Source organism: Castor canadensis, chromosome 1 (assembly GCF_047511655.1).
Source record: "Castor canadensis chromosome 1, mCasCan1.hap1v2, whole genome shotgun sequence".
Classification (NCBI taxonomy): domain Eukaryota; kingdom Metazoa; phylum Chordata; class Mammalia; order Rodentia; family Castoridae; genus Castor; species Castor canadensis.
Window position 1 is genome coordinate 100319736 of NC_133386.1, and position 14132 is coordinate 100333867.

Here is a 14132-nt window from a genome sequence, read left to right on the forward strand (position 1 = left end):
GAGACTATTCCAGGAAACAGTATTAGTGAAATATATTTTGTTCCTGGCAATAAGTAATTTTTGATGGACTTCAGGAGCTGTTATATTTTTAGAGAAAGCATAATAGTATTTAAATCTAGCCCTACATTGTTTCAAATAATATCTTTGCTTTTAGAATTGTTAGTTTCAATTTGGTTTTTCAGATAAGTTATTGAAAATATTTTGCCAGTATAGAACATTGTCTACCTTCTCTTTTTATTTATAATATCCCTCTCCTGCCTCTTTCTTTGACAAACATTGTAACAGTCCTGCCCATCTATCATACCCTGTGGCCTTAGATTGTGATAAATTAACTGTGAATCAGCATGGCACACATTCAGTTAGGCTGTCTGCATTGTGCAGCTCACGATACTGATTTGTGAGCTGTCAGGTCTGTCCTCTCCTCTTTCTTGTCAAAATTCCTTTTTTTATACAGCCAACTATCTCTCACACTGACCTAATATACGGTATTTCTTGTAGATCATCTCCATTGTTAAAATTGCACACAACACTCTGTTTCCTTTCCTACCTAAATCATATCTTTTTTCCTTTGATCACAAACTGAAGCCTTCAACTGTGGAGCCATTTCTATTCTACTATACTATTTATTATGTTGAATCATTTACAGCCCAGTTGACAGCATTTTAGCTTTTCCTTAAATCTATGATTTATTTTATTTGTGCAACATACATTACTCTGGAATGTCTGAATAAACAGACTCCATTCACTGGGTGTTAGACTCTAGGAAATAATCTTCACAAAATAAAACTTGTTGCAAATGTCATCTGGTTCCAACTGAGGTGACCTATAAATGTATCTAAATACATGGGATCAAAACTCAAACTAACAAGAAGTGTTAGTTTCACTAACAAGAAGTGTTAGATCACTGCTCCAGCCAAGAAGATTCTTAAAAATCATTCATAGTACTGTATACTTTTTGGCTAACTAAGCTCTAAGTACTCTTTTTTTCCCTGAGGAATTAGCATTTTATTTATTTTAAAAATATTTTTAGTAGTGTACAGTGTTTATACAGGGGGTTTCATTGTGACATTTCCATATATATACATACCCCAGTTTAGTTCATCCCCTCCATTTTGAAGTTAGCACTATATTCTTGCTTCATAAACAGGAAAAAAAAATTATTTTGCCTCATTTTCAGAATGAAGAGAGGTGGAGTAGGATGGATTTTTCAAGTGGCTAATCAGAATGTAAGTTTCCTGAAGAAAGGAGGGCTGATGTTCATTGATGTAACCCACCTGTCCATAAGAGTGCCTGACCCATTTCAGGGAGGACATCAATGAATATGGATTGGAGGATGGATGAATGCTCTCAAGTACTAAGTCTCACTTCTTGCTTTGGGACATTGTACTTCCTCCACCTGAAACTGTTTTCTTGAGATACTCTCCAGGCCTGATCTCCTACTTCCTTTTTCCTTGCTTAGATGCTCCCAGTGAGTTATCTGACTCTAACTACCTTACTTTAAAATTGCAGTTTCCTGTGGAACCCACTTGATGCTCATCCCCATTCCCTGCTTTCCCTCACCCTCCTTCAAGCACTCTCATTATCTGATATAGCTCACTTGATTAATTATCCATGTTATTTTTTTGAACTTTTTTACTCAATTTGGGCTCCATAGGGACAGATGTTTGTATCTTTGGGTTTTTTTTTCTGCTGTTTTCTGTGGTCTTAATAAATCAACAATTCTGAGATTATAGTCTGTCATTTGTAGACATTTGAAAATTAGTTGTAGAATGAAACCATAGTTGGGATATTTGGCTTAGAGCATATAAAGAGAATTTATTTCATTTCTTTCCATTTACTGATTGCTACCTATAAAATCCATAAAATGTGCTTAATGTGAAATAAGCTCATCAAACTCACTTAAGGTAGTCATAAAAAATACAAATCCTTGCGCATTTAGATACTTAAATAGGGTACCAAATGAAGCATCAAAAATCATTTTGAAATTTAAATGTACAAATAAATAGAGGAATAGGTAGAATGACAGAGAAAGATGGATACATGAGTGAATATGTGGCTGTTTTTTCCATGTAACCTATTATATTTATGAGTTCCAGAGATTAGTGTATGTGAACATCTTTTAATTTATAACTGCAGATGATAATTATGATGATTCACCTTAAGATTGTTTTGAATTTATTTTGGTATGGAAGTGAAACTGTACTTTAAATGTTTGCAATTTTTAAAAAAATTTTTTTTAGTGGAGAGGGTGCGAACACAGTCCCCCATTACCACAAATTATGCAGTCGAGTTTCCCACACTTGGGGAAATAGCAGGGATTAGCACATCCGGAGTGCAATGGGTAAGCCTCACCCTGGGAAAACCACCTTCGTGATCATGGTATCTCTCCTGCCAGGTAAGTATGAATGAATGTTTGCATTTTGATTGTTCTTTGGGTTATGGAAATATAGTATGATACTCACTTGAGATGTGGGACAGTGGCAGCAAACTGTAGATTCCAGTTCATCATGTGATCGTGAAGATAAAGAACCAATACTCCACAGTGTGCCTTGCGTATAAATTATCATTCTCAGTAGGTGAGGTGTGTTAGAAGCATTTACAATCATCTAGACATAATCCCATCATACATCCATTGAGAAGCATCTCTACCATGATATTACCAGTGTGTGCTAAATGCTCCACCCCATTTTTTATTTATGTATTTATTTGTGTACTTATTTATTTATTTATCTACTTGGCAGTGCTGGGGTTTGAACTCAGGTCTTTCTGCTTGCTACAGAGGTGCTCTAGTACTTGAGCCACACCCCATTCCTAAAGGTACTTTTTTTCATTTTAAGCAATTGTTTCAAATAAAATCTATGAATCTAAAAACCACAATTCACCTTGCAAATTTTACTTTTGCAAGTAAAGCCTGTGGGCTTCTCTAAGATACAAGGTGGATTTTGTCTGCTTTCCATGGGTCTATTTTTGTCTTTGTTTTGACTAGATTTTCAAGACAAAGAGAGTTGACTTTTATTCCCAGAAGAACTGGCTGTAACCCCTCTCCCACAGGCTATCAAGGGCCTGGCCTTTCACAACAGGCCTGGAATTCCATAGGCAAGCACTCTGTCTCTGAGCAGCATCCCCAGCACCAACTTTCTATTTTTATTTTATTTATTTTTTTGTGTCTGTGTGTGGTATTGATGCTATGGGAAACTCAAACAGAGACACTGGACACTGGGGCAGGGAAACAACATTCTATTCTTCCTGTACAGGGTCAGCAGACTTGTGTCCAAAAGCTGAGCCTCGAGAACCCTTGCAAGCTGGTTACAGAAGCAATAAAATTAAAAATCAAGGTTTAACAGATATATGGCTACATGCAATTCTATAAGCTACTTCACCCTAGTGCTACCTGACCTTCTATCCCTGTGCTATGTGACCCTCTTTAAGTTTGGGTTCTTTAGGTTTTATCTCTTTGCTATGCCATCCCTTCCTCCCTGCTACTTCATCAGAACACAGCCTGTCTGTTTCATTTCTGGTCCTCCTTCCTGCTACATTATTCCCTCCTTTGTTGCTTGGACCCACCTACCGCTAAAGAGCATCATCTTGATATAGGGGTTTAAATTTCCATAGCATAATTACATGGAAGGCCTGATTTTCTTTCTATAGTGACCTCCATAGTGATCCTGATAGACTGCAATACCAGGGGAACCAGACAGGGTACCATCAGACACACTCCCAAGATTAGACCCACTTCTCCTATCAGGGCAGAGAACCCCCTACCAAACAGAATATTTGGGTCCCATCCTTTCCACACCTGCATGGATACAGGTGCCATCTTTCTAATATTAGTGGCAATTTCCATTACTGCTTAACCATTGTTACCTATGTGAAGGCAACAGTCTGATCAGTTGAACTTTCCACATATCCCCCCCTTCCTCTGCTAAAAGATAATCCAAAGCCAGGCTTTTGATATATTGCAGCTTGCATTTGGGTTTGTTGCTTGGCCAATAGCTCCAGGTCAGAGACAGTATGGTTGGTAATAATTTCCATGACTGCCTACAACCTAATAATTCTGTTGAGCATGTAGATAGGAGTCCCATAACCCCAGTTCCTTCCTGAGCCCAGGTGGCTCCATAGGTCTCAGTAATCTTCTGGGAAGCCACTTGTCTTCTCTCCGTCTCTGTCAGCTCCTTGCCTCGAGGTCCCTTTTTATTCTAGGCCCCAGTATTTCATAAAGAGGAGCCCCCAGCTATTCCCCTTGGAGGCTGGGCAAGAGGAAGAACCTAAGCAAGATAAATCCTATAATACAGCTTCCCTTCCAAGTTCTAGGGAGTTTGGTATAAGCTCACTTTCCACATACCTAAAATAACCCATCAGGTGCCCTCCACCACACTGGGTCAGTATTGTTGGGGTTATTCTAATATTTGCCAATTTTGGGGATGCCTCAGAATAGGTTCTCCTTCCTGGTAGTAGAACAATTTAAGAGGCTGTCATTGGTTGGAGAATCATGACATTGGGAACAGTTTTCCAATGGGAGCAATGTGTAATACCATTTAGGATCACTGGGTTAAATCAGTCCCATTACAAGACAGTACCCTTTAACAAGGGGTTTCCCCCACCCACTTTTCATACTCTGACCCAGTTCTTTTGATACACTCTTCCCTAATTACCTCTGATGTGAGAATCCAGGACAGAGGTTGGTTATTCTCTTCTCTAGTTATAGGTTGTTTCCACAACAAAAGTTGGTAAGCATTTAAACTGGTCCCTTTCCAAGGCCATTACTCACTCATGAGGATGTCTCTGCACATCCAGCAGTTTGAGACATTTAGTTCTTTAGCAATCCTTTCCGTGAGGCTACAAGATTTTTCCCTATTGTCAAGAGGTCCAATCCTTTGCATAATTCATCTCTGTTTTATTATACAGTGGTCCCAGTCGGGGTGAGAGTACCTTTGACAGCTGGTGTGCTGGCTCTCTAACAAGTTTTTCCCTAGCTATGTCCTGGACTCCCCCACCATCAGAGCTTCCCCAATATGCCAAATAACCCCAACAGAGTCATTCTCCCTGCTTTCCATGACAAATATAGCCTGCATTGTTTCCCTTACTCTGGGACTTCCAGTATGACCTACCAGCAACATCACAAACCTGAGGAGTATAGGAGCCAATGTAACATCCAGCCTGTTGACAGGTGTTTGATACAAAATATGGTTGTGCAGAGGTCCCAACAGAGGCTCTCTTACACCTTTCAATACATGGGGGAAACCTTGCAAGGGCCAACCTGGAAAGTAAGAGTCCAAATGTATAGTGGAAAGCAGGGATGTGTCCCATGTTTGAGCATCTACTGGGCATAGACTATTCAGCTTCTGGAGAGACTAGAGTAGGGCTGTCATCTCATTGTTCATTATCCCCTGTTGTTTCCAGGGAAGTGGAGTCCTGCCAAGGAACATCCCCTGCCTGGCGCTGATGTTCCAGAGGGTGAAATTACGTGATGCAGCTAAATCAGGTATGCTCTTCCAGTTGAGAGAAGCAGTCTTGACTTGGCTGTAGTGGATCCAAGGAGCTATCTCTGCTACTTTAACTGCAGTAGGGGTAGACAAAATAACAAAAAAAGAGCCTCTCCAATGAGGCTTTAACAGTTGAGCATTCTATTCCTTTACCCAGACAGCATCCCTTGACCTGTAAGGGTGCATGGGTGTTGTCAGGGTGACAGGACATCTCTCCCGGACCCAGTCATCGATCTATCAGAGAGTCAACCCAAGGGCCTTTATCTGCTGCCTCAAGGTAAGGTTACCTATTTCAAGGTAAGGTCCCCCCTTAGGCCCTTGATTAAGGGGGATGGGCATCCACAAAGGACTTCAAAGTGTGAGAGCCCTGTCTGCTTCATAGGACTAGACCTAATCATTAGTAATGCTATGGGCAGTAATTGATCCCACTGCAGATGGATTTCCTGACACAGTTTTCCTAACTGTAATTTTAGGGGTCTATTCTTGTGTTCTACTTTTCCTGAACTTTGGGAGCGATAGGCAGTATGTAACTTCCAGGTGATTCATAGGTCCTTAGCCATCAGCTGTACCACATTTGCAACAAAGGCTGGACCATTATCTGAACCAATAAACACAGGTATTCCAAACCAAGGGATGATTTCCTTTAACAGACTTCTGGCCACCTCCCGGGCCTTTTCAGTCTGTGTGGGGAGGGCTTTCACCTATCCTGAGAAGGTATAGACAAACACCAACAAATATTTGCATCCTTAATAAGCTCATGGAATTTCAGTGAAGTCCACAGTCAAGTTTCCAAGAGGAGTTCCACCAACACTCTGTGCCTGGGGAGGTGCTCTTGGCCCTTGTCTTGGGTTATTTTTGGCACATAGGCTACATCTCTCACATACTGCCTTGCTTATACTGGAGTGCCTGGGAACATAAAAATCTGGGACAGGGTGACATCAAGGGCTGTTCATCCTTAATGAGGTCCTTTGTGGAACTGCTTGACAAATGAAAGGGCCTCAGGTATAGCAATGTAGTCATTGGCAAACTTGTATCATTCATTAAGTAGAAAATTTCCTTCTTCATTCTTAAACTGAGCCTGTTCTTGTGGAGTGGACCATGGGTCCCATTCAGCTAAGGAGAATGGGAACAAGACAGCCGTCAGAACAGTTGGGGCTGGTCCCCTCATAAAGGCCACTTGTTTGGCCTCCTTGTCAGCTTTCCAGTTTTCCCTGGTAATTGTTGCACCTCCCTTCTGGTGACCTCAGCAATGCATAACTGCCACTCATTTAGGGGTCCACACAGTATCTAGCAGTTCTAGGATTTCCTGCCCATAGTTGATACTTTTTCCTCCCGAGTCCTATCTCTATCAGTCCCCATGGACATGAATAGTTGTAAAGGAATATTTAGAGCCAGTGCAAATTTTTACTCATACTCCTGCAGTGAGCTGAAGTACCTTTGTGAGGATGACAAATTCACCCTTTGGAGCAGAAGTCCCAACCTCCAGTGAGCAACCCTCAATGACTGAGTCCAAAGTCACCACCCCATACCTACCAAGTGTGTGCCATCCCAGACAAAGCTGCTGCCATCTGTGCAATACTCAATATCTGGATTGCTGATAGTCTGATTGGTTAGATCTGCCTGACTTGAGAAAAACCTCATCCATAACCTCTAAGCAGTCAATCTCCCAGGGGCCTGAGTCAATTGCCAATAGAGTGGCTGGATTTAGAGTCTTAACAACCTCCAGCCGTATATGTGTTTTCACATAGCATACTCTGGTATTTGGCCATCCGAGAGTTAGTCAGTCAATAGTTTCCCTTATACTCAATGAGTGTCAGGACCGAGTGAGGAACCCAGACAGTGTGTTCTTTTCCTATGGTGAGTTTGTTTGCTTCTGTCACCAGGGCAGTGGTGACTGCTAGGGCACATTTTGGGCCAGACCTGGGAGATTATTTTCAGCCCATACACCTGGAATCTGGAAGGGAAGCTCAGGACTCTCAAAAGGCTTCCCTTCAGGGAAATAGAGCTGCCATTCCTCTTCTTGTGCAACCATAAGGATTAGAGTCTTTGCCTCAGGTCCTCTCAACTTGAAGTTTGCTGTGCCATCTGAATCAAAAGTTATCTGTACACTCAGTTTGCATAACCATTTCCTACTGTACAGGCCCACAGGCAATAAGGGAGATAGAAAAATTCATGCCTTACTTCATGGCTCCCAAAATTGCATAATCTAGCCATTAAGAAGTGGCAGTAGACCCAATATTCTGTAGCCGATAATAGTTTTATGGCTTTTGGAAAGAAGGCACACTGATTGGGTCACAACTCAATGTTCTAGGCTCATGTTCACCATGTGATCATTAGGATGGCCCACTATTTTCATTCAGACCATAGGCTCCTGGGGGCCCAGTAGAATGGAGCTCAGTCTGTCCTAGTCCTCCTCATAGCCTTCCAGGCCTGCCAAACTGACAATATTTTCCTCCCTGGGGCTGGCTCCCCTGCAGGTGGGCTGATAGTTTCCTTCAATAACCTGATCTCTGCCTCTGATCTCGGGGGCCTTTTGGGAGTACCTGGCTCATTGGGGACATTCATTCTTCCAGTGCGTTTCCTGATGACAGTAGGCACATTGATTTCATCCTACTTCCTTCTTAGGGTGGGGGCATACAGGGGGCATTTTTCACTGTCCTTGGGGATTGCCTCTCTCTGTGCCAGGATTAGCTCAATAGTGCCCATCTGACTGTCCAGCAAGGGTTGCTGTAAAGAGATCTACTTTTCTTTTCATCTTCCTGTTGACCTCCCATCTAGCCACCTCATCTCCATTGACAAAAACCTTTCTGGCTACCTCCAGAAGCTAGCTAGTTTTCATTACAGTGAATCAAAAAATCTGCAATTTTTTGCCCTGCATCTCCATGGGCCTGGCCAAAATTGTGGTGTTAATCACCTGCTGGTTTTCAGTGGCTCCCAGGTTGAAGGGGGTGCACAAATGGAAGGAGTCTTACAAACACCCATAGAACTCACTGGGGCTCTCATCTGGCCTTTGGAGGGCTTTTGATATTTTGCTCGTGTTCATGGCCTCTTTCCCTCCTTCCATCACGCCTCCAAATAATGCCTCCTGATACTGCTCAAGTTGCTGGTAATCTTAGACATCACTGGGGTCCCAATGTGGGTCTTCCTTGGGGAAATGGGCTTGAACATATGCCTGGGAATTTAGCGTGTCTTCAGGGGCATGATCTTCTAGCCACTTTAGGACTGCCAACATTGTACAGCACTGCTCTTCAGTATTAAAAAGAGTCAGAAGAAGCTGTCCCTGGCTCATTGGGGACATACAATCTATCTGAATGATAGATTGCATCAAATCAATCATAGCCTGAGGCTTTTCTGTGAGGGGGAATGTTTCTAGTTGAGGAGGTCTGTGGTAGAAAAGAGCTGGTAGACAAATATCTGTCCTCCTCTTTGTATTTGGCCTCCCAGGTCATAACACATGGGGTTCTGGGCTTCCCTCAGTGTCATCTGAAAGGCAGCTGGATTCTGATGAGAGGAGGGGTCCTCATGGAGACTGGTTGAATGCCCCCGATCCAATTGGGGATGTGGAGTGAGAACTGGCAGACTCTGAGTGGGCATGAGGTCCATAGAACTCTGGACGTCAAGGGAGTTGGAACCCCACGGAAGTCCAGGTCAGACTTTACAGGTGTGACTGTCCCTTGGATATCCCCATCCAGTGTCGGAGGCAGAGGTGCAGAACTGGGAGCTGGTGGCAGAGGTGGATAAAGTGACATAGGCTGGTGGTATTCCCTTGGGTTCTTCAGTCAGTATAGGCTCCTTTGTTTTCTCTCTACACTTGGAAGTTGTGGCCACCCAAGCTACCAGAATTCTACAGGCCTCTTCTGGACAAGGCCTTAGCCACATGGGCCGGCTAAGGACATCATCCTGCCAGCAGTCAATATAGGGAAATTGATCTTGGTGACCAGGTATCTGTACAAATACCCTATAAACTTCATTAACCACAATTTTATCTAGTGACCCTTCTGGGGGTCACCCTACACCAAAAACAGGGCATTCTACTTCATAAATGTCCTTAAGTTTAAGAGTTAACTCCATATTCTCCATTAAATGGATTAAACTACAGTCTATTTTCTTTTTAGTCCATAAACTAAAAAAAGTTTTGAACCATACACTCCAAGGGAGTGTTTTTAACTTGATTTCCACCCATCTCCTTCCCTTACCAGATGACAACACATACATAGAAGGGTAGGGATTTTGGAGAAGGTAAGGGGCCCCTTCTCCCACACACATGGAAGTACAATACACACCGCTTATCAATGACCTGGACAGGTTGCCCAGCCAGGAACTATGCCTAGACAGGGTTCTCACTTTCTTCATCCTTCTCTGGCCACTCCCCTCACTGGGATTTAGGTATGTCTTTGGCTACAGTGAGTCTGTATAAAGCCCAGACCAGAGGCCCTGTTAGGGCTCACCCTAGACCAGATGAGTTCACCACAGTCCCGCAGACTGGGACTCCACACTCTCTTCATAGTCAACCCATGTCTCATTCACACACATTCAAATGCAGGCATTCAACATCTCTACCCCACACCCAGCACCTAAGAGTCACAGTTTTCCTTCTGCTCAAAGTTACTCTAGTGACCCTGGGAGGTGACCAAGCTGTCCTTCTGCCACTTAAGTGCAGGCCTAATATTCAAACCCGGGTTCTTACCAGTCTGGCGGGCAGCACTCCCATTGCTGGTTCCTGTGCCTCATGGGGTTCCATTGTGCATCTGAGGCCCTTACCCTGCTTGCCAGGAGAAGAGTCCCTCCTCCATAGGGTCTCCAGAACTATTTTGCCTGAGCTAATTGCCCAGATGATCTCTACCTCCTGAGCAGCTAGGATCACAGGGTTTAGCCACCAACACCTGGCTAAAACAATTTTTTTTTTCTTTTTTCTTTTTCTTTTGGTAGTACTGGGGATTGAATACAGGGCCTTGTGCTTGCTAGGCAAGATCTCTACCACTTGAGGCACTCCACAGACCCACTTTTCTACATTTAAAAACAAGTTCAGACCCATTATTTTCTTTAATTTTTAACAGTCCTGTGAAATTGATACAAATATTCTCCTTGTTCATAGAAAAGGAAAACTAGTGCTGGGTAGGATCATGTTACCTGGTCAAGTTCACTGATTGAGTCAGTTCTGCCATGTGCACATATGCACTTGTTAAAAAGTACTATACTATGCAAATATTACACAATAAATTTAACAGAGAAAATGTGGATAAGATATAACATTTAATAAATGTATCAGGGTTACATTTGAACAAAATATTAATAGACTCCAAATTACATAAAATATATGCTTTACCTTGCAAATGACTTGGAATTTGCTTTTGAGGGGGCAGACATCAGAAGTTTTCAGCTTGCGGATTGTGAAGTGGTGGAAGAAGAGTTATTTGAAGTAAGATGGAATGAAGAAACTACAGATGTGTATGTGTGTGTGTATGTGTGTGTTGTAGAAAGTGTTGAAATGAGAGAGATAGCAGGTATTTGATGGATACGTTTTTGCTCTGTTGTTGACTCCTACGTGGGTCAGTCTACAAGACTAAAATTTACGTAAACTGTCAGAGAAACATTAGTGCATAAGCTAGCACAATTTCATATTATGGTGAAATTATATGCTTATACTTCAATTACATTGGAATAAGTTTATGTTTTCAAAACAACTGTTATATCTGATGATAGAAAGAGACAGAAAAATATCTTAGAGCAAAGTCATTCCACAATGATGTTTAATCTCTTATATTCTCTCTCATCTTCTCCTTGCACACACTAAAAAATAACAAAAAGACCAATAAATACAAAAGAGAATTGTGAGGAATTCCTACAGTGAGATGTTTAATATACATTATAATTCTTTCTCAATATCTTTTAAGGTTTTGACATTCCTATTGTGGCCTGATAACCATTACACAGTAATTTATGGCCTTATCATCTTTGAACCAAAATGTAAAACACTCCTAACATCAATACATCACATGTGGGACTTTGAGTAAAGTCTCATAGCATAATTTCACTAGTCATGTACTTTAATTTGATACCCACTTTTGGAAGATGTGCGCAATTCTATATTCCTTAATCTACAGTTTGCTTTTGTCGACTATACCTTAACACAACTAAAAAGGAGTTAGGAATAGTTGGGAATGGGTGCACATTTTCAAGTGTTTTTTGAGTTTTAGGTAATTTATACAGTTGAATTTTCTTCTCTCATAAACTGGGTGGGGTGGGGAAATCTCATTAATTTAGCTATTTTATAGATTACAAAAATGTCCTAGGTAAATTGAACAGCTTTCCCACATTACATATGCATCAACTGGAGGATGGGGATATTAAAACACGTGTGTATGTCACTGGGGAATCCACTACATAACATTGCTTTTTTACTACAGCCATGATTGAGCCAAATAGAAACTATTCATATTGACTATTCTTAATCTACTTTTGTAATCTACATAAGGCAACTATAAAAGAAAACATAATATCCCCATACCTATTTTCTTCTTTTTACCTTCCTTATTATTGAGATGATCACACAATTATTCAAGCCCAAGATCAGAGGGTTATCTTTGTCTCCCCTCACTCTCCTCATGTAATATTTTACTAGTGCTTATTGTTCATTAAATCTTAAATATTTCCTTCTTTATTTAACCATGATTCTAATGCAGATCATTCATCTCCAAAGTTCATTACTGAAGTAATTCTAACTTATCTCACTAAAAGAGAAATTTTCAGGTCCTGGTTCTTTTTTAAGTCCCCTACACTCCCCAGGGTACCTGCTGCAAGCTGCTGAAGTATTTGCTTTCAGGAATGCGTGTATAAGTTGAATAATTTACACCTAGACTTCTATAAACATAAGAAGAAAGTTTCCTCTTTTACATAAGTGGGAAGAATAGTAATTCTACTCAAAGTCAGTTAAAAAATATTCCATTTAAAGATCAAGCTTGAGACACAATTGTGTTTTTATGCTGCACTATTATGAAAGGAATTTGAAAGCAGTCACACCCTATGTAGAGAGTACGGGTGACCATTGCAATAAAACTCAGACCAGCAGCATTGAACTCGAAGAGGGAGAAAGTTCAAAGTGAATCTTTTGCCTGCTGCAGTTTTGGAAGGCAAATTTGGGAACCCATAAGGGGATGCTTGTGAAAGTTTCAGTATATTTGAAGGAATATTTACTGCTTTGATTTTATATTTATTACACATATTACTGGCATTTTACAACACTAAGTTACTTTACAAAGTTATATTAGGTGCATTCACAGAACACATTTCCCTTGGCTGTTTTGCACTTCAAAAGATGAATAGCGATGCATGGTTACCGGAACCTACTTTAGCTTGACTTATGAATATTTTTAGTGTGTCAGTGATGCTGGGGATGCTTTCAGAATGCCTGTTCTAACACTTGTTTTGATATGTGGCTCTGTGAATTTGATCCTTTGAAACAAACTGTGCTACACTCCACTGCCTTAGAGAATTTGGCTCTGTGGCACAATTGCTTTCTGTTTCATCTTAGAACATTTCGGTTTCTTTTGCAAGGTGTTGGTCTTGAAATATGCAAACCTTTCCATGATTTAAAAGAGATAGCAAGACAGGTGAAGAAATCATTTTGTTCAGAAAATTACTACAATGGCTCTGAGTGGTACTAGTAATGGAGTTGGTCTGTTATAGTTTGCACTTCGTTGTATAAGAACTGTTCTGTAATTGGTGTTTTTTTTCTGACAAAGATATATAAGCTTCAGAAATTTCACTTTTTCCAGAACATCAATTCTGATGTTAGCTTGTTTCTGTTTTACAATGGTGTTAGCTCTGGTCTTTATTATTCCTTGCTTAACATAAAATTCTCCCAAAGTCCCTTCCTTATGGGCCTTCTACTCCTTCATCACCATGCACTTATTACTACTCAAGCTATCTCCCTGAAGTACATTAATCCTATTTCTACCATCTCTTTCTCTTCTTAATCAACATGCCCTTTGTGCTTCATAGCTACTGTTTCTGTGCGCTCTATTTTGGGTGAAAGAAAAATATATTTCTTGAACTCACATTCACAAACACCTTTCATCACATGCATTCACACATGACTTCTTTCATGCTATAGAATAGCATACTCAAAAGAATATTTTCGTTTTTACCTACCTAGCTAACTTGAATTCATCTTTTAAAAAATATTTTACTAATTCAGCTATCATTTAACATAGTAGTTGAGTACTTAATGTGACCTTTGTGCTATGTTATAAAATGAATAAAACAATAGATTTCTTTAAACAACTACGTTTTTCATGAAAATCCCTTCATGCCTGCACCCATCCAATCATAGACACAAAAGGAAATATTAAGAAGACTCCAGTCTCTTCTCCCAAGCCACTTTATTATTCATATTCTATTTTATATATCACATGTATACCTGAATATCTTCCTCATTAAATTTTAAACCTTTGAATGAATAGATATTATTTATCTTGCTTCTTCAGAATGTGTTGGCAGCACAGTGGAGTCTGTGATCAGAAGACTTCCAAATTCTTTGTGTCCCACCAGGAAGAATTCATGGCAGGAAACATGGTTGAAATGGAGTTTATTAAAAGTTAGGGAAGGGAAACACAACAAGGAGAATGGTGGGCCCAGGTGGAATCTGGA

The 14132-nt window shown here is 40.7% G+C and overlaps 1 non-coding gene across 1 annotated transcript; it reads right to left on the minus strand.

Annotated features, from left to right (window-relative positions):
- Positions 1-2239: 2239 nt before the first annotated feature.
- Positions 2240-2403, minus strand: LOC141415748 (U1 spliceosomal RNA). The gene has a single exon (XR_012440703.1). It is a non-coding gene; the product is annotated as a U1 spliceosomal RNA (small nuclear RNA).
- Positions 2404-14132: the final 11729 nt, after the last annotated feature.